Source organism: Motacilla alba, chromosome 11 (assembly GCF_015832195.1).
Source record: "Motacilla alba alba isolate MOTALB_02 chromosome 11, Motacilla_alba_V1.0_pri, whole genome shotgun sequence".
Classification (NCBI taxonomy): Eukaryota; Metazoa; Chordata; class Aves; order Passeriformes; family Motacillidae; genus Motacilla; species Motacilla alba.
Window position 1 is genome coordinate 16,052,872 of NC_052026.1, and position 25,038 is coordinate 16,077,909.

General features: G+C 42.1%; 1 long non-coding RNA gene across 1 annotated transcript in view; it reads left to right on the forward strand.

Moving 5' to 3' along the window:
* Positions 1-2,829, forward strand: part of LOC119705376 — a 53,958-nt gene extending 51,129 nt beyond the window's left edge. The window contains exon 4 of the long non-coding RNA XR_005258218.1: positions 1,204-2,829. This is a non-coding gene — a long non-coding RNA (uncharacterized LOC119705376). The remainder of the gene's footprint in view (positions 1-1,203) is intronic.
* Positions 2,830-25,038: the final 22,209 nt, after the last annotated feature.

Consider the following 25,038-nt stretch of genomic DNA (forward strand, 5'->3'; position numbering starts at 1 on the left):
GAGGAATGTGAACTCATCGGCATCTCCTGCCCGCACGGGTTTATTTCAATGATAAAAATAAATTTCTTTTTGAGCTATGACCAAGTCAATCCACAGTTAGGATTGCATTCTCAGCTGGTGTGTATCCCTGTGGTGGCAGGGATCATCCCAGCCCAGTCTCCCAATGTCTCAGTTCTCAAAGGCTACCCCAGGCATTGCTCTGTTTGTGGTGTCTGGAGGACCTTGTGCAGAGTGCCAGAAAGAAAATGAAAAAGCTTGGGAAAGCACATATCCTTCTAATAAATGATCCCTTTCCACTGCAAATTCCACAAAGGCTTGTTTATCTTTATAGTCTGTCATCCCAGAATGACACTTCTCCTGGCTGCTGTGTCAGTCTGCCAAACGCTCTACGTTTCATGAATGAAACCCCCATTTGTGCACAGGCCACCATCCCACTGATGGCTTTTAGAAGAAACAAGGCATCTTTCTGAAAACAGTTTCTAACACCCCAGGTTCTTCTACAGTAAATCAGATTAACAGGACCAAGTACCTTTGTTTTTTGATAAGCAGTATTTTGTCAAGATACCAGACATAAATGCAAGCAGTTGTAAATGAAAATTCCAGTATTTACATAAATTTGGAAATTACTTTGGGGAGGGGGTGTCAACATGTTATTTTTTGAGCTGGCACTATTTCCCAGTCTCACCTTCTGCCCTGATGACCTCACAGCCAAGTCTCACACACAGAGATGATGTAAGGATTTTCTTCAGCAGCAGCAGACAGAACCCCAGTGCTACCTGCACGTACTTACCAGCTGAAGAATCAAGTGCCTGACAAAACTAGTGGGGAGCTCCAGTGCCTCATCCTACAGGAATATGAGAATTTCTAACACCTCACAAATTATCCCACCTCTCCCATTCCCCAGAGGTTACTCCTCTGTATTTGCATCAGCAGAAGCAAGTAGTGACTTTGTAGGGACTAAGTAACAAAATTAGTAACTTGCTCTACTGGTCTTAACCGAAGTGAGAATAAGTAAGTTATGTTTTAGGCACTCTCACTAGCACAACTGGACAGAGCTTCTCAGGAACATTTCTGGGCCATGAACATTAATTAATCTCCATTAGAATTGGTGCAGGGTACTGAAATCGGTGCTTCCAACTCTACAAACAGAACCACTAAAGCTTCAACAGCACTGAACAAGTAATTCTCTCTTTTGTGTTTCAGTGAAAAGAGCCAACAGTGACAGCCTGACAATGGGATTTTGTCCTGTCCCTTTCAGAGGCCATTTCCCCTAATCCAGGCTGGGCTGTTGAACAAGACCCCCCTGAACATGAGCAGCACCTCCAGTGAGACATGAGCCTTCCTGGCAGGTCTTGTTCAACTCTCCATCACACAAAGGTACTTTTACTACACATGGAGACTCTCCATCATGCTCACTCTGATTTCTTACTGCTTCAGATACCACAGCAATGTTAAGCAATATTAATGATGTTTATGCAACCTCTACTGCAATTCAGTTCCACAGGACATCATGTGTCATTTGATCCTGTAATTTTGTAGCCTCTCCAGACTTAATCTGACCTTAACTGGTTTAACACAACTGACTCAGAACCAAACCAAAATACTGAACTTGAGGTTGAATGTGTGGTTGAAGGATCTTTTTTTTCCTTCTAAACTGAGGCTAGAAATAAACCAGAGATATTCAGTTATAAGGTCATCCTGAATGAAAGAACTGAGATGAAGATTTTCTGCTTTCATTCTGATCTATCAAATGGAGATGGAAACATTCTTGAAATGTTTTGGCTTTGGCAGTAGCTATGATCTGTCCTCAGATGAGCCTGCATGCATAATTGAAATGATAGCAGCAGTTCTGCTACTGAGGCTCATATGATACTTACCTTCAAGATGGTCTGCAATAACAGGAGTGACAGCATGAATTTGGCATAGAGAACTATACAGACTGAGCTACATACCTGTAAGCTACCATCATATGGGAATGTTTACTCACTGATATTTGCTATTGAAAACATTGGTATTTTTTGAAGTAATTTATCCTAACCCCTACACTCCTGGATGTTGAATGAAGAATTTTGTCATGGACTTTCTCCTTGCATCTCTATCTGGACAACATTGTGCAAACACAGCAAAAGTTCCATCAACTTTGGTAACATCAATACATCACCCTTGACTCACATATTGAATATGATGTTCATTAAAGTTCATTCCAATTTATTAAAAGGGTATCTAAATAGAAGAATGTGCAGTTGACTTCAGCCAGGCCTGAACCAGACACTACAATTTCTGAATTACTTTATTACCCACAGTCAACTAAATCAATAATATCTGGATCAAAACCATCTCTCTTTCAGCCTCATAATTACAGAATGAGATTCTTCATTGTACTGTTGTTGTGGATTAAATTGATTCCACATACTTCCAAAGAATGGTATTTTTAAGGGCCCCATCTGTTCTGTTTTCCTTCTCACGTTCTCCTGTCAGCTAATTTGTCAACCTTTAACTCCTTACTCGGGCATCTTCTGAAAATGTGTAATCATCAATTCCAGTGCAAAACCAAGGTGGATGCTGCCCATTATAACTTAAATGGCTACAACTCATCAGTAGCACAATATCAAGGGGAGATTTTGGTAAAGGAAGAGGTCAGATGAAAAAGTAACACACCTCTTGTGACTCATGATCTAATATATTTGTTTGTATTCAAAAATTGTAAAAACTCTCTGAAAGAAAGAAAAAAAAAACAAGAAAGAAAAGAAAAATGATAACTGCACATGTTGATGATGCCCCAGGATATTTTAACTTGCTTGCCAAGATATGCTTGGGTTTGTGAAGCTATTGTGCTTATTCTTGTTGTTCAATAAAAAATAATTAGTTGCCATGGTAACTGCCACATCATGTCATGCTTATGTTGTTTCTGGGATAAAGGGCACCTTCTTCAAAAAAGTCATCACTTTGTGGTAAAACGTCTTTGCTTTTTGTCATATCTATGAGAAACAGTTTCTCTCTACTTTAACTCTCTGTGTGGAGATGACGCCATATGGTCAGATAATTTTCTTTTCCCTTTCTGTACTGGAATAAGCCATTTTTATCTTCATTAAGGAATTAAGCAACAGTTGTGAGAATAGTGGTTGCAAAAATAATTCCATATTTTTTGGACATTCCAGGTGCAGCTTTTTAATGCAAGCAAAACAATAAAATAATTGCCTTAATGCACACCTTGGCAACGCATTTCATAGAAGAGGGTGGATATTGATTGAACTTGCACTGGGTAATATGAAGGGGAAGTATCAGGTTCTGAAGGAAGCAGAAAGAGGTTGTGCACAGATTTATGGCTGCTCCAGAATGTGCTAAAGCTTCATTAGCAGTGCAGGTGAAAATGAGCAAGAAGAACTGTAAGACCTGACCCTGGCTGGTCCAGCACACAGTAAAACACACCACTGCTGCATCTCCTCATCCCTCCTTTCCCCAGGCCAGGACAGGCTGATGCCTTCCAAGCTCATCTAACACTTTGCAATGCCTGAGGATTAGTGGTTTGGAGTAAAGCAGATCATATCTCAGCCTTCCCAGGAGTCACCACATTCCTTAACACTTTTTCTTCCCTTTAAGTCAATGGCATTCATTTAAGAATAGCAGAGCCAAAATAATGTCCATTTCTAGAGCCTACCACTTTGCATGACTACCCCACCACCCCACTTTTCCTATACTTATCTTAAGCAGATTGTTAGTAAGGTTTTGACTTACTTTTCTTAATGACTTTTAAAACGCCTTCCTAAGAAATAATTACAAAATTTGTTACTTCAAAGACATTAAGATCTAATCCAACTTTAGACACTATTATCAAAAAACAGGGTAATACTTGTGGATTATTTTATCATTCAAAGCCCAGAATTCAGAATGAGGGATCTGTGTGTACCCCCCCACCACAAGGATGGTTTGTGCATACAAGTTAAAGGTGTTCAGTAACCCAGACACTGACAGATAAATACAGGAGCTGGATGCCACCATATCTAAGTGGTTCTGGTCACCTTTCAAGATGCTCATATAACATGAGCTCACATAGAATGAGCTTAACAAACTCTATTTTTGACATTTGACTTGTAAAAGCCCAGAAAAAGAAAGGTTTTCTTCTTCTATAAAAGAAAATCTGGTGTTCTTCAAATAACTAACCAAATTTTACAAAGAGCTGGACTTACCTTTTAGTGCTTCCTAAAAGTGATCCTCAGGCCATTACAGATGAGTACAGGAGAGAGAAAACTGGGAAAATTCTTACTCAGGCAGAACAGTCAATAGCATGTGTCTTTCCAAACTTGCAATGAATTAATGTGTCTTAAACATCACCAGTAATTTGCCTCGAGGTGCAGTGAAACACACCTTACCTCAGTGCAATCTTCATTCCACCACTGCGCTCCACATCCCCATTTCTAGAAGTGACAAGTACAGAGCCACTAAATACAACAAATATCAAAGTCTTCAGCACCTGGGAGATGAACATAAGCCACAAGCTTATTTGCATGCATACAAAAAGCTACATTAAAATAATGCTAGTTCTGTTCTATTTCAGACTTTCCAAATGTCACATTTACAGCTGCACATGCAATCTTAATTTGTCTCCCTTGTGCATCCAGCCTGTGTGTTGTGGCAGGCAGACTGTCAGGGAAAAAATGTGACCATGTAGTCCAAGATCATAATACCTACACGCATGGAAATGCATAATCACCATATTTCTGAAATTCTCCAAACTTCTGTGTGGATTCTCTACCATCTCACATGTATTAATTATGATATTGAATTTTTAAACACTCAGACTAAAGAAGAACATTGTGGTGCATACAACTTCTACCATGCTCTCTCTGTTGTGACTCAATACCAGAAGGAGAATTGATTTCTTGCTGCTCAAAGCAGGCTCCCATCACTGGGGAACAAAGCAAAATAGGCAGCATCTCGCAGGAGGAGAAGCCTGTCACCTTCAAAGGATTGCACAGCACTCTTAGCACCATGCGCTGGGTTCATACAGTGCCCCAAAAGTGGGGTTACAAAGCCACGAGACCAAAACTAAGAGGTGGGGAGATGGCGTCACCTTGATGTCCCCAAACATCCTCAGGACACTGCTCTGAGCCTGCTCCTGCTCTGCTGGCAGCATGTGCTGGGCTCTGCAGAGTTCAGTGAGGGCAGCAGACTGGATTTCCCCAAGGATCTCCTGGGAGGGAAGGGAAATGATGATTTTAACATCTCACAACTGGTTAAGCTTAAAAGGAAGGGCACTGGACCAGTAATGGCCAGTTTGTACCCTTGGAGCCTTGGTTTTGTTTTGTTCTTGGGTTGGTTTTCCTTGCTAAGTATATAAAGATTGCTGTAATCTGTGGGGCTGATAATGCTCCCCAAAGAAACAATCAGACCTTTTATACTGGATAATAATATCTGGCAACCTGAGTGTAAGAGCTTGGTTTCACCTCTTTGAAATTACAGATGGTTTAATACTGATACACAAAGTATGACCTGCATATTTCTGGGATTTTTTTTTTTTTTTTTTTTTTTTGCAGCAAGAGACTTGGTAAAAATTCTATCAAAGAAAAGAAGCAACATCTAAAAAGGAAAAAAATGTTGCTGTTACTGTAATTTGAGGGGAGGATTTTCCCAAATGTTACTTTTTTTCTATTAAAATGTGTTAACAGAATTTTCACTTTTTTTTGCTTAGATGGTTAAATATTTAATGAAATTTAAGTATGTTAAGATTTTGATCATGCTTATGAGAAAGTTCTGAAATTATTAATAAGCAATAACTAAAAAACAAAACAAAAAATCTAAAATTTAAAAAAAAAGAGCTAGTCCAAACACCTTGGAATGAAAATAATCTGGAAACTATAAGAATATTTCCATGTGTCTGCACTTTTTCTGTCATTAGACTTAAGTGGTTTTTGTAATAGCCCTACATTGAATTTTTTTTAAAAATCCATTTTAAGTCTTCTTTATAAACACATGAGATTCAGTTATACCATGACTTTATAATCCTTATTTTGAAGCCATTTGCCATTAATTGCATTCCAGCCATAAAGTTAAGCGAACAAAGCCTGTATTTTCCTTTCCATACTGCACACCCACTGCGTCACACAGAGCTGCACAGGGTTTGCAGCCTTGCAGGATGCCACTCCCTTTTCCCAACCAGAAAACATGAGTCAGACGATTTAGCAAGAAGCAAGAGTTTGCAGGAGAAGCATTTTTTTGGTAGCATGTTGTAAACGGGCAGGCGGGAGGGGGCAGAGTTCCAGTCTGGATTGTATTTATAGATTCATTTAAAGGGTATGACTAATGGTCAGCATAAATTTCAGATGAAGCCCAAAGTAAAAGTGAAACCTTATTGTTTCATGGAAGGGGGAAAAAAAGTATATATATAAATTATCCAGAGCAGAGCAGAGCTTAGAGCTTGTCACAAAGCTATGATCCAAGCCCACAGCTTGGAATTATAGACAGAAGCCAGTGGCTGCCTCTGCAGTGTCCTCAGCAGCAGCATAAGGACACACATGCCCCATGGCAAGCTCTGTTTATGTCTACATTTTAAAGGCTCATATCTGCTTTGAAACTTATCCTTAACCTAATTAAATTCTTTATGGGTTTGCCTGCTCATGATGCCCCTATACAGAGGTAACCAAGCAGTTTCTCCTGAAGGGGGGCAGTGGACCTGCCCCAGCCTCCTGGGCACACAGTCATGGGGCAGAAGTGTAGGGGCAACTACAGAATAAACCAAGAGACGTGATGGAATATTAAAATTCTTTCCTACCAGGGGACTCATAAAAAACTAGGATATATGATCTTATATAAAGCATCAATAATAAGACTGGCAGAGAGGGACATCTGTGCAAAGCAGAGCACAGACCTGCCCTGTGCTGCACTGAGAGCAGGTTTTTTAGGTTTTTTCCAGGTTCTTTTCCATTAAATAGGTCCCACCCCCAAGAAGGGCTGCACTGCAGGATGCTGGGCTGTTAGGACAGCCCTTACCCAGCACCTCAGAGAGATTCTGCAGCCCACACTGAGACCTTTGCTGCTCCAGCTCCAGCCTGGGCAGACTCACCTGGCTCAACAACAGCTCAGCTCTGGGGGACCTGTCAGTGTGGCACTGTTGGCATAGTCCCAAAACTTTCATCCCTCTCAGTTGACTGATTTATTAGTGGGAAAAGACAGCCTTGCAGCAATAGCTTACAAATTAGAATTCCTGATTTCTGATTTCTAATGGTGTTCTAGATTCCCCATCAGGTAAAATGGTCAGGCCACCCATAAGGTACCATATCATTCCTGTCAGCATTTGGGCTACCCACTACCCCTCAGTGAGGGGCTGAACAGGCTGCACCACAAAAATCCCTGATTTCCAATGCAATCCCCTGCCAGCACAGCCCCGGGGATGATGTGCAATGAGCAGCACTCCTGAGCAATGAGCTTGTGCAGTGCTTATCTGGTGGGTCACCACCATTATGTCTTTATGGGGTACCACAAGAGCCACAGGGAAAGCAAAGAAGGTGGCAATCAAAAATATGCTCCTTTCCCTTTTGGCTGGAAAGCAAATAATTTTTTACTTCTCCTTTCATTTTTCAAATTACACTCATCTAGTCCTTGTGCTGTCTTATTAAATCATATATGAATAAATGTTGCCTAAGAATTAAACAGTTCTCTGAGAGACCCAGTTTAGCCGTTAGCCATGGTACAATGTTTTGAGATAATTTAGTGGTGGGCACAAACAATGAAAATCATATGGAAACTGTCAAAAATTAAAATAATTTCTAGCCCAAAGCTGTATTTATAGAACAATGCTTAAGTCTCAAAAAGTGAGATCAGATTACTGGTTCAGCGCAGTAAAAGAAAGCAATAACAAAAGCCTTACTTATAAAAGTGTGATGAAAAAGATTAATACAAACCTGAAATCAGTAATCTGAAAGACTACTTTATCATACTGTGTCTGAAAAACATTGGGGAAATATTGACTCATTCAGTATTTGAAAACATCACGCTTTTCATTACACACATACCCAAAGAAAGGTCTTTCGGTTTCAGCTCAGCACTGACAGCGTTATCACTGTAAATTACCTCAGCACTGCCTGAAAACCAAGAGAATGCAACAAGTTCTATTCTTCACTGATGCTTTGAAAAGGAAAGGAACAGATTTCCAAAAGCACTGTAGGTCAACGTGGCTTAAACACCCAAATGCTTGAGTAAATTCTGAATAAAGTTCCTGATTCTGCCTGGTTGCTTCAAAAATCTGGAAAAGAGTTTACTGTCCAAAATACTACTGGGCACTGTCATTGCACTATTTTAACTCCACAATCCAGTTGTTATTTATGAAGTAGAGGCTACATTGCACTTAACACATTAGCATCCAATTAGGATTCAGGTTCTGATTATTCACATTAGCAATATCCTTATCAAAAACACACAGATGGGAGAAGATTTAGTAGCTATTCTTTTCATATAAATTCACAGAAAAAGTCAGGCGAGTATTTCCTTACAAAAATTAATGGAGGTTTGCTAAACTGCTCAATGGTTGAAACTAATTTAGTTTAATCACCAAGCAAATTAAATACTAAGAAGATACATTCACATTTACATCATAAATTTCTGTGCAAGGAGGAATAAATATTTCCCACATGGTCAAAATCTGAAGAGAGAATGAACTGAAAGCCAGATTTTCAGACTTAGCTAACCTTGTGGTCTTCACTGGAGAGAGACGTTTACTTTCCAGCCGGCTTCCTCTCACATTTCCTGCTACTGCAGAGCAGAGCTGGAGGTGAGAGCTGGAGCAGGGCTTGGCCACAAACACACCCTGGCACAGAACAGCCTGGGTGAGAATGGATTCACAGCATCCTGGAGGAGAAGGGCTTGGGGTGTTGGTCGATGAGAAGCTCAAGGTGACCCAGCCCTGTGCACTGGCAGCCCAGAAATCCAACTGTGCCCTGGGCTCCTTCCAAAACCATGTGGGCAGCAGGGGAGAGAGGGGGTTCTGCCCCTCTGCTCTGCTCTGGTGAGACCCAGCTGCAGTGATGCACCCAGCTCTGGGGCAGAAGGACATGGACCTGTTGGAGCGAGTCCAGGGGAGGCCATGAAGGTGATCAGAGGGTTTGACCACTTCTGCTGTGAAGACATGCTGAGTGTTGGGGTTGTTCAGCCTGGAGAAGGGAAGGTTCGGGGGAGACCTTAGAGCCCCTTCCATTGCCTAAAGAGGCTCCAAGAGATCTGGAGAAAGACTTTTGGGAAGGGCATGTACTGACATGAATCACTTTCCCTCTCCTAAAATTGATTCCAAATACCAAGGCAGGGAATAACACTCTCCTGACATGGTGGAGTGCGTGAGAAAGCTGCAGCCACAGACACCGAGCAGCTCAGCGGGGCTGTGGTCAGACACAAGACACGCTCAGCTGCTGCCGTGCCAACCTGCAGCTGGTGCTGTGCCAGGTGCCACGCTCTGACCTCCTTTGTGCTGCTTCTGAGCTCACCAGATCCTGCGAGGGAGCTAAAAGTGATGATGCATCACTTCACAGCAGAAGTCCTCAGGTGACTCCACTCTCTAAACCACGGTGCCACCGAGGCACGAAAGGAAGATCCCAGGCAGTGTCAAAAGCGTGGAGAGGCTCAGCCTCAGGAGTGGGAGTACAGAGTTAGGGATGGCTAAAACTTAAGTGGCATGGAAAGCTTTTAACTCACAGCAAAAATGACATTATTTTCCCTCTTGAGCTCTTTCTCAGTCTCTTCATGGGTTGGCCACACAGGCATGTCCCAGTGCAGAACTGAAGAGTGAACAGCAAGGCCCCAGTGGTGCTGGAGAACTCCTGGATGATGCACAGCCTTTGGTCTGCTCTCCCCCTTCTTTATCCACCATGTGTGACTAACACAAGGCTGGCTCACCACCACCAGCCATTCACTGCTGATGAGTGTCTTTTAGGCAGTGTTCATTGCTTTGGTCCCCTGGCAGGGCCCTCAGGACACCCCTGTCATCTTCAAAACCCATTTAGATTGCAGCTAAGAAGCTTGGGCACAGGGAGGTTCCCTTGGGCACTCTGAACTGGTCCTCTGCAAGGCGGGACTTCCCTGGGAGGGCATGGCTGGTGCAGGAAAACACATTGTTCCTATACTGTGGAAAATGGCTGTGGCCATTTTTTTTAGCAAGGTTTTTTTTTCAAAGCCATTTATATCCCAGAAATTTAAGGGGAAGAAACAAAAAAAAAGGTGCATTTCTTCTCCCTAGCAAAGTGTTTGCAGAGTGCCTCCCTAGCTTGTTCTGTACACTCAGCTTCTGTCTGCCTGTTTTGTTTTGGCTGCTCTAATTTACATAGTACTTCCTCTCCCTGTGTAGACTTCAAGGTTACACCGGGGTCAAGCTGTATCTTTTGCAAATCAGGATGTAAACAAGTCTGGATAACTCATGTGATATGGCTCTGCCCACCCCTTTCTGCTTGGGGGGTTTTTTTAGATTTATATTAGCATCAGAAATTATCCAGAATCCTTTTGAAGATCCAATTTCATACTTTCCAGCATCCAGTAAATTGGCTACATAGCAGGGAAATGCCAAGTGCTCTGAAATAGCCAGAGCAAAGGACACTATAAGAAGCCCAGCACACCAAAAACTCACCCAGAGAGCAATATGCTGTCAACTAGAATTTGCCCCTGTAGTAAAAAGAGCTTGAATTTTATGTTCCAACAGAAACAACTCCATAAAGCACCTTTGCACACCAAAATAAAAACTAAAAAAGCAAAACAGTTTGATTAGGGATGGAATAGGCTTAGAATAATTCAGGCTGGTGAATCCTTGCCAGCTCCACTCCTCCACACATTCCTGCCTGCATTCTGATCTCATTATGCGCCAGGCAAGAGTGAGCTGCACTGGAACAGTTCTCACCCATCTGCATCCTCTTCTTCCTTCTCCAACTGAAGGAGGATGTGTATTTATAACCCCTCTGAAACAGTGAGCATTCAGGGAGTGAAGATGGTGTGTGGTGCTGTGTGCTGGGCAGGGCAGAGGCATGGGACAATTGGTACAGATGATGCTCATGTGTATTTTCATGCCCATCCTGTTTTATAAAGCTGAGGCTTTGCTTCAGATGGTGACATGAGCTGCCCTAATGCCTTGCTGTTCCCAAATTAAGGCCAAAGCTTGTGCTCAAACACCACTTTTTCCTCCCACAAGTATTGAGAGTGGCAGGATGTATCAAGCAAGGTCCCCTAAGGATCTGTCCTGAATCCAGGTCGATTCAGTGCTCTCACAAATGACTCAGCTCACAGAAAGGACAGTGCAGAAGGTGCAGATGCTGAGGAAGTTTGTGACTGTTTTGAAAGACTATCCTAGAATTCAGACTAGTCTTGATGTATTGAATAAAGTCCCTTAGATCAAGTCAAGACATTCAACAAAAGTAAGTGTGAAGTAGCAGGAAAAGAAGGAGAAGTCAAAAGAACAAATGCAAAATAAGAAATAACTGGTTAAATAAGAGTACTGCAAAATGAGTGCTGGGAGTCATGGAGGACCCCAGGTGGAATATGACTCAACAGTGACACACTGCAACAAAAAGAGCAAAGCTCATCCAATGATGTATTAATACGACCAATCGGTGTCAGACATCAAAAGCAATTATTCCCTTTCATTAAGCATTAGTGAACCTTTTTCTGTGGTAACATTTGGAACATCATATTTTTAACCAAAATGCAGACAAATTTTAGAGGAAAATATCCTCTTATAGGGCAAGGCTGAGTTCACTATTTGCTCAGTCTGGAGAAGAGGAGACTCAGGAGAATAAGATACGATCTTCCAACATAGTAAACAAGAATATGAGACCAATAACACAGGAATTCATTTCATTCAGAGTGAGCAATATATAAGCTATATATTAGGAAAACTTTTCTAAGAATAGTTAAGAGCTGCAGAAGGATATCTGCAGGGTATCTTTGTGTGTGCTTAATTACCCCTGCCTCTCAGCATGGTTGATGATCCTGGGCTGGCTGCACTGTGCCTGGCTGATTGTCCAATGTCAAACCCGGCTGCTCGGAGCTCGTTGTGTTCTCTCTGCTCCCTGCAAGGTTTTTGCAGCCTACTCTGCATTCCGATGGCATCGAGCTCCCTGCAGGACTGCATCTCTCTGAGTCAGGGCTCCACTACAACAAGTGTGGCTGCTCGGAGATTTCCTGCCTCAGCTGCTCATGCCAGAACGGCCCCGGCGAGCGCTGCTCAGCACAGGCTCCTGCCAAGGACACAAAGACACAAAGGGGAGCTGAGCTGCACATCAGCTCAGCCTGCAAGGAAAACGTGTGGGGCCTGCTTCCAAACCCAGGAGGGGGGCCCTGCTTCCAAACCCAGCTCACCCTGCTTCAGGAAGAGCCAAGGTGTCACTAGGCAGGTGCCTACCTGCATCTTCTCAGGGAAGTGTATCTCCCAAATCCCTCTCAGCACTGAGACTCACTGGCAGCCCTTGTCTCAGAGACATCCAAAGTTACCATTACCAAAAAGAAGGGAGGACAGCAATTCTTCAGCTGCTCATGATGGTAAAAACATTTCAGCTTGTCCGTGGTCAGCATTCATCCTTTCTGTTCCTGCGCTCAGGCTCTGCCCATAACCTCTACCAACTTCAGCTGATCCAGAAGCTTCCTGGGTCTGTTTCTCCCAAGTTCTCCCACAGCCAGCACGAGGCAGCCTTGCTGGAATAGCCAACATATAGCATCCTTTTTGGAATAAAGCGCCATGGGCAAGCTGAGGATCATACCCAAAATGAAAACCTTCATAGCAGAGGTATCACCAGACCATCTGATTGGGAGCCTATCAGTCATTAGGCAATTACAGGTTACTGCCATGGGCAAGTTTTCAGGTCTCTTTGGGATGTGACAGACCTTGTGAGAAGCCCAAAGGACCTCAGTAGTTCTGCAGAGGAATAAAAATAAAACCTTCTTTGTCTCAGAGCTGGAATGCGACCCAATGTGTACATATGGGAAAAAATAATTAGAATAGACAAAGCCATGGGCAATTGGGCAGATGATGTGCCTGAGAACTTTGAACATCTGTTGTGTGGTAAATATACAACCATCAGCTCTTTTTCATAATCTGTGAACAAATTCAAATAAAATAACAGAATGGTAGCTTGTATTTGTATGAATCCATCTACCATGGAAGTCCAGGAATTAACACACAACTGTAAAATGCCATCTTGACAGATCAGCTCATTTGAAGAGCACTGTTAACACTCCACAGAGTGCATTTCCCCCAAAACATCATGGATAAAATGGGGTTCATGGGGTCAACTCCTCTCTTTCACCTCCCCCATGTGTAACCCACCACTTCTCCACCCTGTGGGCCTCCTCTCTGATGGATCTGTTTCTTGCACTGATCAGATTCAACCTCAGATGTGCAGATGTTGCCAGGTCACACCACTCACTGGAGCTTTGAACAAGTGAAGTCAGGTTTTCTCTTCCTCATGCCTCTACTTTGGTGCCTATAAAGACAACTGCTCAGCTGCTTTGTGTGTTGAAGATTGTTTTGTGGTTTTCTTGCACCCTCCACCACCATCCTCTGTCATCCCCCTCCAGAACGTAGAGGACAGGCTTAGTGAAAGGACAACCTTTTTATTATGTGTATTTATAATGCCAAGCACAGCTCAGTCTCCTTCAAAACCAAGTTTTGTGAGTCCTGCAGTAATAAAAATAAATAAAGGCATCACCATTAATTCACCTTCTCTTTCTATACTGGAAATTGTGGCAGGCAGGAAGAACCAGGGTTAGGCATGCATTTTGTGCTATCTCATTGAAAGGAACAGAGCAGCAGCAGATGTAACTGGGCATGTTCAAAGCTAGAAAAGACCCAGAAAAACAGTTTCACCAAAACTCCAAACACACCCTGCTACGAAGACAGCAAATTACCATTGCTGAAACAACACTTTTATATTGTTAAAACAAGGTAAGCACACTTTATTAAATCCAGCTTAGTGGCATGCTGTCGACCACAGAGATATTTATTACCATTAAATTGCTGCTTTTCATGAATAGATTCTTGGCCAGTGGCTAAAGCAAAGCACGGCAGAAGATGAGGACCCTGCAGAGAGCTCAGCTGATAAGAGAATGGGTTAAAGAGAAACTCCTCTTATTTGTGTGACAATCACCTTGTGAGAATATTTTCTGTCTGTGCTATTTTTGGTTCCCAGTGAGATCTTCTTACAAGAATATGGAATTAGAATTTGAATACAAGGATAGTAAGAGCACTTTGCATGTGTGTCCACACACCCCTCCTCCCCCCACACCTCCATCAGGGAGCTCCAATGCTGAGCAAGGTCAAATTATATCAATAAGGTATTGCAGGAAAATCTTTTACATTCCCAGATTGGCTGGAGAAATTAAACCTCATCTCCTGGGAATTTAAAATCACAAATGTTATTTATTTTAAGGATCACTTTAGTATTATATATATGACTTACTAATCACCTTGGCTTGAAAATCTGTGTCAAATGAGGAATCTATTACAAGATTTTCACAAGATGGCCGGATTCTGTTGCCACATGGTCTGACAGAAAGAAAAGCCCTCCTTTTCTGCACAGAGAATTTGAAATTATAGACATGTCCCTGCAATTATGGACTGAGTTACTTAACCTTTCTGACGCTGACGTTCTCCCACAGGTCTCTTTTGGGCAGGAGCAACTCCCGGTGCGTGCTTGTTGTGGGAAGAGATTTACTGGAGTGACTAAAGGAATTAGTGGCTTTTGGGGCAGCACACACTTTCCAGGTGTGTTTTTTTTGTGCCTGCATGTTTGGCCCCAGCTTTCATAGCACCCAGGAGAACATCAGCACAGCACAGGGGCAGCCCAGGATGGAGAGTGTGCAGCACCCTCAAACCGGACCTCCATGGGGGACCCTTGTGGTGCAGAGCTCTGAGCAGAAGGGACCAGAGCCAAGGTGTGACAGTACAAGCAGGCCATGGGCAATTTGAGGCAGTGCAGCCCAGTTTTCTAACAGGACTGGTCACCAGCACAGTGCCGGTGTCACACAGAATCCATGTGCAGCAGCTGACCTGGCCAGGATGGGAGCCTGTAATTCCTTCAATACTTTAAAATGGCACTTAACTGACTCAGTTTTGTCTTCCAATGATGTAAGTTTTAAAAATTAACCTCCCAGGGGAACTAGAGGATACACTTGAAAGTCTATTCGTGTAAACAGCTAAAAAGGTTTGTTTGTTCTATTCCTGCTGGAAGTGATACTACTGCTGAAAAATGTAATGCACTTCTTCATCTTCATGGTATTGAAAATACAAGGTATTGATTGCACTTTCAGCAAAAGTAAACCCACCACAATCAAATAAAACCTCGAAATTTGAGAAAGAACTGGGCTGTGAGCTTTGTTGTTTGAGAAGTCACTAAAGCATCATGTCCCTCCAGTTCACACCCATAAAAGACAAGGCAGAACATTGCTGGTACAGGATCATAAACCAAATACTGATGAACAAAGACTTTATATTTACTGACTTTTCTAATGGAGTTTTAAAATGTGTCCTTAATTTGTCAATGAACATTCATATAATAACATAAACATTAAATGCACTGTGTTGATTAAGCATAATTGTAAAATTATTGCTTTATGTTTTCAAATCTCTTTCCAGATGTTAAGGAATTAATCCTGGTGTCAGTCAGTGAGGGTCATGAATGCTGGCAGAGCACACTAAACAGAAGCAGGAGGACTAAGTGCCTTACCTAAGCTTTTTGCAGTCTGCATCTTCACTCTGTAGAGCAGGAAAGTCCTGACAGTCAGACCACTCAGACCAGAGACCTGGTTGATTTAGCTGGATTAGTCTGAAACTGTTTTTCAGCTGTGGGTTTCCACAGATGTCAGGGTAAGGAAGGGAATGCTCATGTCCAGGTGTTTTTCCACCATGGAGAGCCTGGCCATTGTCCTGGCTCCTCAAGCTCAGGCATCACCAAATTAGGATGAAAGAAAGGTAGGACTAGAATTCATGACTCTCAGTTCCCACCATTATTTGCACTTTACAATAATTCCTCAAATAGCATAAGCTAAAAAATTAATGTAAATTAATGAGAAATATTAAATATCACAGATTAAAGAAATGGCAGGTATAGGGAACCAATCTATTTTGCTGTGATTCTCTCTAATGTCTAAAACTCACCTGATCTACCTATAACTTCATCATCACCTTCCTTCCAGTGTCTTACCCCTGACTTTACCTAATTCCTAGCACAGATATCAATGGGAAAGCTGTTGTTGCCTAATTGAAATCAAAGGACACAGGCATTATGACAAACAATTATCAAACACATTCAGACACTTCAAGCAAAAGTACCTGAGTTTTTAAGGGCTACAATAATAGCAGTTCTTACCACCTAAGAGCTCTCAATTGCATTTCATGGCTCAGAGGTGTAGGAACTTTTGTATCACGGGGTGTTCTCAAGGCAGTGAGGTTCAGCATTGCAAGAGAACTCATACAAACTCAAACCCTCAAACCCCAGCCTCTCAAAACCAGCAAGCAACCAGTAAAAACAGCCCCTGAAGGTTCCAGTCCCAGTGGCCTACATGGCTCATCAGAAACATTTAGCAATAGGCAACGTCAGTAGAGAAATCGTAGTGGGAAGTACAGGAGAGCCTCTACCCCAGAAACACAAATTGAGCAGAATGACAGATGTCAAACTTTCACCCACTTGGGTGCTCCTGAGGGAAGTGGAACCCACTGCATTGAGTGAATTTTAAAATCCCCATGTCTCTGGAGGGAAGAAGTTCAGTGTAATAACTGCACTTTGTGTTCTGGGCTGGCTTTACCCAAGGACTCTTAGTCCATCCTATGGTGCCTGTTTTACTCCACTCTAAAAGCAGATCACAAGAGCTCATAAAAGGCAGGGTGCTGTGGGATGAGAGTGCCACAGAGCGAGGCAGGTTAGTGAACTTCATGTTCGTGTGCCACTGTACTGTACTGTAATTCCCCCCAAGGGTTCCAGGAAGAAGTACAAGAAAGTCCCAGTAACACTTCACCCAGCAGTAAGTAGTTTCTACTAGACCTCATTTAGGTATTTTTAAAGGTTCTGATTTGTCTCATTGTTTTACTTTCTCTATTAAACTGAGGTCAACTTAATTTCTTTAGGACCTAAATAAATAAATGGATCTCAAGACATATTTCCAGTATCCTTTCACAGACACCCTTCTCAAAGGAGATACAATAAATAAATAAATAAATAAATAAATAAATAAATAATGCAATTGCAGAAAAAAAAAGTGATTGCAAAAAGAAATCTTCAGAATGGTGTAAAGCAATTGCCATGGTTTTGAAACCAAAGTTTTAGCATCTTTCTCCTCAGACTTAGCAACGTTCTTGCTTTAAGTTACAACTAGTCATAAAAAAGACATTTTGGAGAAAAGTCACATTACTGGAGGTTTCTGCAAGAAGCTGCTAAGAATAAAACTGTATTCATTTCCATTAAAGGACATGAGGCTCTCGGGGGCAAAGGAATAATATTTGCTTTGTACAGCACAGATCAGCTTTTGTGAAAACATTGGCTGAAATGATAAAAACTGATGCAGATCGACACAACATATTATTTTACTCCCATTTCTCAAGAGGTAGCAGCACCTCCTCCCACTGTAGGCAGCAGGAGTTGTAGATGTGAAGTGCATCAAAAATTATGTCCTCTCAAAAATTAATGATAGCTAGTAACAAACAAATCCCAAAGATCATGAATTGAATCTCGAGATCCAGTCATTTCCAAACAGCACAAGTTAACCCTTGCACAGATACGTAGATACAAAAAAAGGTTTCCTTCTTCTGGTCTGCAGGCTGAGTACAAAACTTCTCCCTTCTGTATGAGATATGGGGAGCTCTGTGGTTACCCTAATTTGCACCCTCTGCAAATAATCTCTAGGGGCTAAAAGGGAGTGAAAGGGATGAAAAACGGGCATCCCTGCTTTTCTCATAGGCACAGCACTTTTCCTGTATTTTCTGATTTTTCTGGCAGGAGAGAAAATGCTGATAAAAAGTAGCGAAATTAGTTCTGTGACCACATCTCCCATGCAGCTAAGGAGACGCTCCCTGGACCAACACCACCTGCTTTAGACATTAATCTACCTCAGAGATTAGACATAGACTGGCCTCATTAGGTGAGCAAAATCTACTCCAGATCTCACAGAAAAGGGGAGGCACAGGAGTCAGTTTTGAAAATCAGCTCTCTTTATGCCAGTCCTGCCCATGCCTGCACATCCAAAAGCCATATCAAACCCAGAAGGCCTTTTGTCTTCTCTAGAGCCAATCTCTAAGGCCACGGATTCTGCTGGTTTTGCTTTAGCTTGGATATGTAGTGTCAACACAACAGCAGCTCGGGCTGCACGCAGATTGGTGCAGAAAGTAGGTCAACATGAGACAAGCTGTTCTCAGAGTAGCATTTCTCTCTCCTCTCCCTTCCCTCTTTGTAAATGAAGAGTGCTAAACTAGTTGCTTTGAAAAGCACATAGGCGTTCACCCTGTCAAACGGGAGTAGAGGCATTTTGCTGAATGTGTCACCCTTCTAGACGATTATTTATTATGCAATTTAGAACAATGTGCCATGTTTGCAATAGGCTTCATAGGAGATGCCACTTGCTAGTACCAAAATTCAAATTAATTACTAAAAAGACAGTTTGGGTATCAGAAAACAAGGAGAGTATGTAAGCAAGACTAAAATAGTTATAAATATTAAATAAATATTAATTAAAATGCAAATTTTACACCATTCATGTTTTTGTGTTGCAGAAAATGAGTTTCACAGTTGTATGTCAAAGGAACAGTCAGGACTTGTGTTTTAACTCAGAACACTCTGTATTCAGTGAAAAGGTCTTAGATGTTCATCAAACAAAAACCCTGTAACAATGGAGTGTCTGTAGCCCTGCCCCAGCTGCAGCCCTGCTCAGGACACGGAGCTGCAATGTGCAGAGACCCATTCCCACTCCTCAGATCTGATTTACCCTTTACAAATACCTACACAATTATGCTCAGGTGATAAATACAAAGGAAGGAGGAGTGCCCATGGATGGATTAGTCACTAAACAGTCAAAATGAGCAAACTAATCCAATGCGTGATTTATCTCCTGTTCACTCTGAATTATATTGGGAATATTTAGAGAGTAGATTGATGACTCCTTAAATTTCTCCAGGTAGTTCAGCTATCTCCTTGATTTGTCCTAAGACTCCCATCCTTGGAAAACAGTCCAAATCACTGTAGATTTATGCATGTCAATACCAGGCATTGCCTTGAAAGGGCACTCTCTCAAATCATATCTGTGATAAAGTGCTGAGGGCAAGACTTGTACTACCAAAACTCTGTCTTATTTTCCCAGTTCAAGCAATATCATTAATTTGAAGAGGAGTATTCATGAGCTAAGAAAGCCAGATTTGGAGCTGGATCTCATTCAAGTTCCTTGGAAGTCAATGGAGACCCTCTCAATGATTGTAAAATGAAGGCTGGGCTTGTGCTCATGTTTAGTACTGGACATGCATTTTTCCATGGTACACATTTTTCCTGTATATAATGCAAATTTTTATCTTTTTTTTTTTCCTCCTCCACCTGGAGTAATACCTGTTGTTAATGAGCATTAAATCCATTTTGGTTTTATCCTACCCTTTTAGTCTCTGAACAAGTAGTTTGGCAAATTTTCCCCCTAACTGCTACCCAGTGCTCCAGGGAAAAGCAGCCATACTTCGTTCCACCTTTGGACACAAGCTCCATGTCAGGCAAATCTTCAGGAGAGCAAAGCCTCTAACTCATTTGTTCTAAAGCATCACAGCTATTGGACCCCTCATTCCTGCTAGGGCCAATGACAAATCCCCCGCTGTCAGCCAGGTCAGTGGAGCCAGACATGGATGCAGAAGATGTGGGAATAGCAGAGGAAGTACTTTTTCATTTAAGACTTATGGTGAAAGACCTGTAGGGAAAAGTGCAAGTAAATACAATTTTATCTTCAGGGTAGCAATTTATTTATTTGTAGTGCCATTGTGCTTGTAGGATTCAATCATAGACTAGGACCCAGTAATGCCAGGTCTTGTACAAATAGATCAAAAAGTGAAGGCCAGCCCTAAAGAACAGTCATTTCTCTTATATATTTAGTTTACACACACAAGCAGAAAGAAACACATAATAATTTATCATCGTGCTATCTGTATAGACAAGAGTTCAAGCAAGCAAGGAGAGAGTTGACTAATGAAGCAATAATATTTCCAAAGAACTTTCAGAGTAGCAATTAAAAAGAGGGGTTTTTAGAACATGGGGAATATGCTTTAGCCAGATGTAGTTTCTAAGTGTCTCATTTAATTGCTGTTACATTACTGAAATTACTGCCTTAAAGTTCCAGCCAAGATCAAGCCCAACTTCTGGTAAATAGGCACGGTGCCCTACCTGCATCACCAAGGGGGACGCAGGCTCCACCCTGGCACTGAGGGGCTGCAGCAGGTCCAGAGAAGGCCAACAGAGCTGGGGAAGGCTCTAGAACACCAGAAGTGGCTAATGGAGCTGGAAAAGGGGCTCAGCCTGGAGAAAAGGAGGCTCAGGGGAATCTTCTCACTCCCCACAACTCCTTGACAGGAGAATGGAGCCAGGGGGGGGTCAGGCTCTGCTCCCAGGGAACAGGTGACAGGAGAAGAAGAAATGGCCTCAATTTGCAACAAAGGAGGCTTAGATTGGATATTGGAGAAAATTTCTTACCCAAAAGACTTGTGAAGCACTGGACCAGGCTGCCCAGGGAAGTGGTTGAGTCACCACCCCTGGAGGCACTTAAGAGACGTGGATGTGGCACTGGGGGACATGGTTTAGTGGTGGGCTTGGCAGCGCTGGGTTATAGGTGAGACTTGATGATCTCAAAGGTCATTTTCAAACTAAACAATTAATTCTATAAGTCTATGAAACGGTTACACGACAGGTACAAAATTATTCCTTCACTTCAGCAGTGACTCTTTCCTGAGTAATTCCCCCATCTGATGAGATTTAGGCAACTCCTGCAGGAAGGAAAACAGAGAAAAGAGTTGTACAAAGTGAGCTGGCTGTACCTAAGTCCCTGGAGATCAGAAATGTTGGAAATTTGAGTATCAGTAATATTCTTTGCTTTACTGCAGTCAGTGTCAATTGAACTTTACAGTCAACTTAAACATATTTTTTCTTTGCTCCATCTCTGCCTTATTTTTGGCAATTGTATTCGTGTCTTCTATGATTTGTTTAATATCAGAGGAGGGGAAAGAGAGGAAGAGAGATACTCGATCTGATGTGGGAACACATTCTCCTTTGTATCAAAGAGCCATCTGCTAATTTACAAAATACAAACAAAGTTACTGGATGTGCAAGAACCCCTGTTGGGAAGCCAGGCACAAACAGAGCCTGTACCACGTCAAGGAGTGCTGTGTTTATTCTGGCATGCACAGCACTCTGAGTTTCTTTTATCTTGGGGTATTTTCCCTCCTTCTCCTCATTTTATTGATCTAAGTTCAGCACACTGAATAAACTCTAGCAAAATAATAAATACAGAATATTTATAGGATGCTCTTCCTACTGTAAAAATGATTTTTCTAGACAGAACAGAAATCATATGGAGCAGCAAGTATTCCACAGGCTGGTGCAGGAAAAGCTGACAGCCCTGTCTCCTCCAACCTGAGTGTTTTGAAGCCCCAATCTCCACGGACTGTCTGTTTTCTGAGCAGTTGCATGGCACAAGAGCCAAGTTTGTCCCACAGCTCTTTTCATCCTCTCTCCCCGCCTCCTCTGTGCACCATGCAGGGCAAGGCACAATGCAACATTCAGGAAATATCTCAACCTTGTCCTTTTTCAGTCATTCTGCAAGTAAGACATAGAGGGTAAAAAAAAAAGACAAAAAGAGAAGCCAGAGATGCCTCCCATGCTCCTAATCTGCAGCGAGCAGGGAGAGGTGCAGCCGTTCCTGTGGTCAGCCAGCTCACTGTGGTCTCACCACAGACTGGGAGAACAAATGTCACCCTCCAGAAGAGGGACAAAAGAGATCATCCAAAGGGAATTTATATAAAGGGATTAAGTTAGCAGTAGTGTAGGCTTAGTGTTCAGACCTTTCTCTTAATTCCAGCTGGTACTGAGGTTCTAAAACAGCCAGAAATATTTAGGTACGTGCAGACTGACCTGCAAACCAGTTTCCTAAAAACTGGAAGTCTGTGTGGGAAAGATAAGGCTGTGGACAAAACACAAGCAACACAATACTCAGCAAGCAGACTACTGAATGACCCATTTCTTATAAGCTGGACTAAAATGCACTTTAAAATGGAAGTTTTTGGAGTCTATGTTCTCCTATAAATTTAGCATTTGAGTATCCTTCCATGCTGACAGGCCTGAAAGGTAGAGCAAAGACAGCAGGAAGAATAAACTAAACACATCTTTCTCTTCCTCCTGCCTCAGTTCAGGTGAGAAGACAAAAAAGAAATTCAAAGAAGTGAGAATGCCCAAGGGAGTGCATGTAGTCAGAGGAGTGTGGCACACAGGGCCAGCCTGCTCTGCTGTGCAGCACAGCACAGCCGTCAGACACCGCCCCACATCAAAGCAGCTTCCCCGTCCCTGAACCCAAACCCACTCCCCGAGGGACAGGAGGGGCTCCTGAGCCTGACAGATCTGGGAGGAGGATGCAAGGTGCCAGCTGCCTGTCCCTGTGTGGTGGTGTGGAGGTGTGCTGTACCTCCGTGCCCACTCAAAACTCAGGCTCCCCGTGCATTGTTGATAAGGGTCACTTACACAGCGACATGTCTCCATCAGGAGGCAGCCTAAGGTCACCAGGGTCACTGTCCAGAGCCTACATGGACAGCCCTTGTCCCTAACAACCTCCTGGCATCAACTTCAGGGCTAGGAAATGGTGACACAAAGCCCTGGGAATCAGAGTTTCAACTCCAATGTAATAAATCCTGTGGTTTTGAAATATAAAATTTAATTTAAACTTGCAGCTAAAGTCTGGTGTATTGCTGATATGCAACTGCAAAAGTAAAACCAGGAAGCCAATCCACTGTGCTGTAAAATAACAAATGAACAGGAGACTGCCCAATGTCTCAGAAAGGCAGGTCTAAAATTAAGAAACCTTTTAAATATTGCACTAGTCCCTGATACCAGTAGTGAGTCCATCTATGTAGGTATGTGTACACTTATATACACATCTTTGAACCACAGCTCAAAGAGTGCAAGCTAGTGTAGCTTCCAAGAAGGGTTAAAAAGTTAATTTTAGATAAAGGCCTGCCACCAATTTTATTTTCTGTTTTTCCAACGGTACACTCAATTTTCAAGAAATGCTCCAGTATTCCTGGGTGTCCAGTACCCTGCAGTAATTCCACTATTTCCAGGACAGTTACCACAAGCTTGCTGTAAAGCTCATCTGATACAGAGTCCTTGCAGGTGCCACTATTGAAAGTGTGAGCTTGGAATTGGAGAATACTCCTACAGACCTGAATGGGAAAGTATTAAACATTAATTAATTTTAACCAACATCACTTCTTGACTTTTTTTCATCATTCCTGCAAATACATTGTGTCATTCATCACTCAGAAGCATTCAATATTTTCTATTTTATATTACAATGCAGAACCTAATCACTCAGATATCCAGGCTATCATGTAACATCTTTCTCCTTGTGAAGGGACTACACAGATTATTTAAGGCTGGAGCTGCTTTAAATAGTTTCCATTGCTCTGTGTACACAGTGTATGGTTTTTCCTTCTTATCCTCCAGCACTTTTCCACTGCAGCCTTCAAACATCACATGGTGCCTTATGCAGCTATCAGCTCTCCTATAGTGTGGGGTAAATTTTAGTTTCACTCATGTTGGCATTAATCCCACTAAAGCCAGAAGGATTGCCTGGGTTTATCTGAGATCAGAAGGCAGCCTCAAGTTGGGCTGAGCTACATAAGTGTTTGGAAGGAGCAATTATGTTCTGCAGGGGAAGACAAGGGTTTCAGAAGTTAGACTGACATGGGAGTTAATATTCCCTGCACAAGGACATGCTAACTACTGTTGCTACTTGGCCTTGGGAGATATTTTTGCTGAGAATGCAATTTATTATTTTTTTTTTGCATTGGAGAATGCCAAATTGCTGATCATTTAGAGTTTTCAATAAATAAAGTCAACAGTGCATCTGATATCATTAACAGTAAAGAGAGTGTTCTCTATGCATAGTAGCAATGTATTACAGCAGAATATCCAGATGCTACCAGTGATGATAGATTAAATAGGTTAGAAGAGAGGAAAGAAATAAAATTCAACTCAAGCTTTTAGTGTAGCAGCAATGAACTAAAATTCTTATTCTCTTCTTGTCCCAAACGACTTGGCATTGCTTGGGCTCTGAAACAACTGTCATATTTCACACCAGAAATGGTGCATTCTTGTTTAAGTTTGTGTTTTAAATTCAGTTTTGTAAAGCATTGTGGGATTTTCCAGACTGAAAGGCATCATATATAAATTTAAAATATTATTATTATTTCAGCATTATTTATGGCTACCATCTGTTCCTAACTCTGTTACTGTCTCTTCTTTTTAATGTTCTTATCGCCTTGCTTATTACTTGCTAAATTGGTCAGAATTCAGCTCAAGCTATCTTTGAGTTATATGTTCACCTCAATGAGTGCCTGCCAAGAATGATGTTTATGGCATATCTTGCATTGATTTTAGAATTTCTGAAAGTAATAAAGCAGTGAATGAGGTTCCTTTCTTATCACAAATTAAAATCTGTCATATTAATAGAGTAATATAATCCTGTCATCGCTTCCATTTGTTTCTTTCATCAGACTGAGAGGAAGGAGAGGTTAACTTCACATTCATTTAGGCTGTTTGTTTAGAAGGCCTAGAGGAAGCTGCTGGTTTATTTTTAAAATCTTCAGGAATAATCATTCCAAACCTGATTCTCCTACTCCTCTGTGTAGAACAACCTCACTCTAGTAGCCACACTGCTGGCACCCGTGCGGCTCCTCAGGACTGGGCACTGCCCTTTGCAGCACAAGGACACAAGCCAGCTCCTCATCACCCACAGGGACAATGCAAAGGTGGGCATGGGAAGAGCCTGTGCCCACTGCCTTCTGTGGCAGGGTGG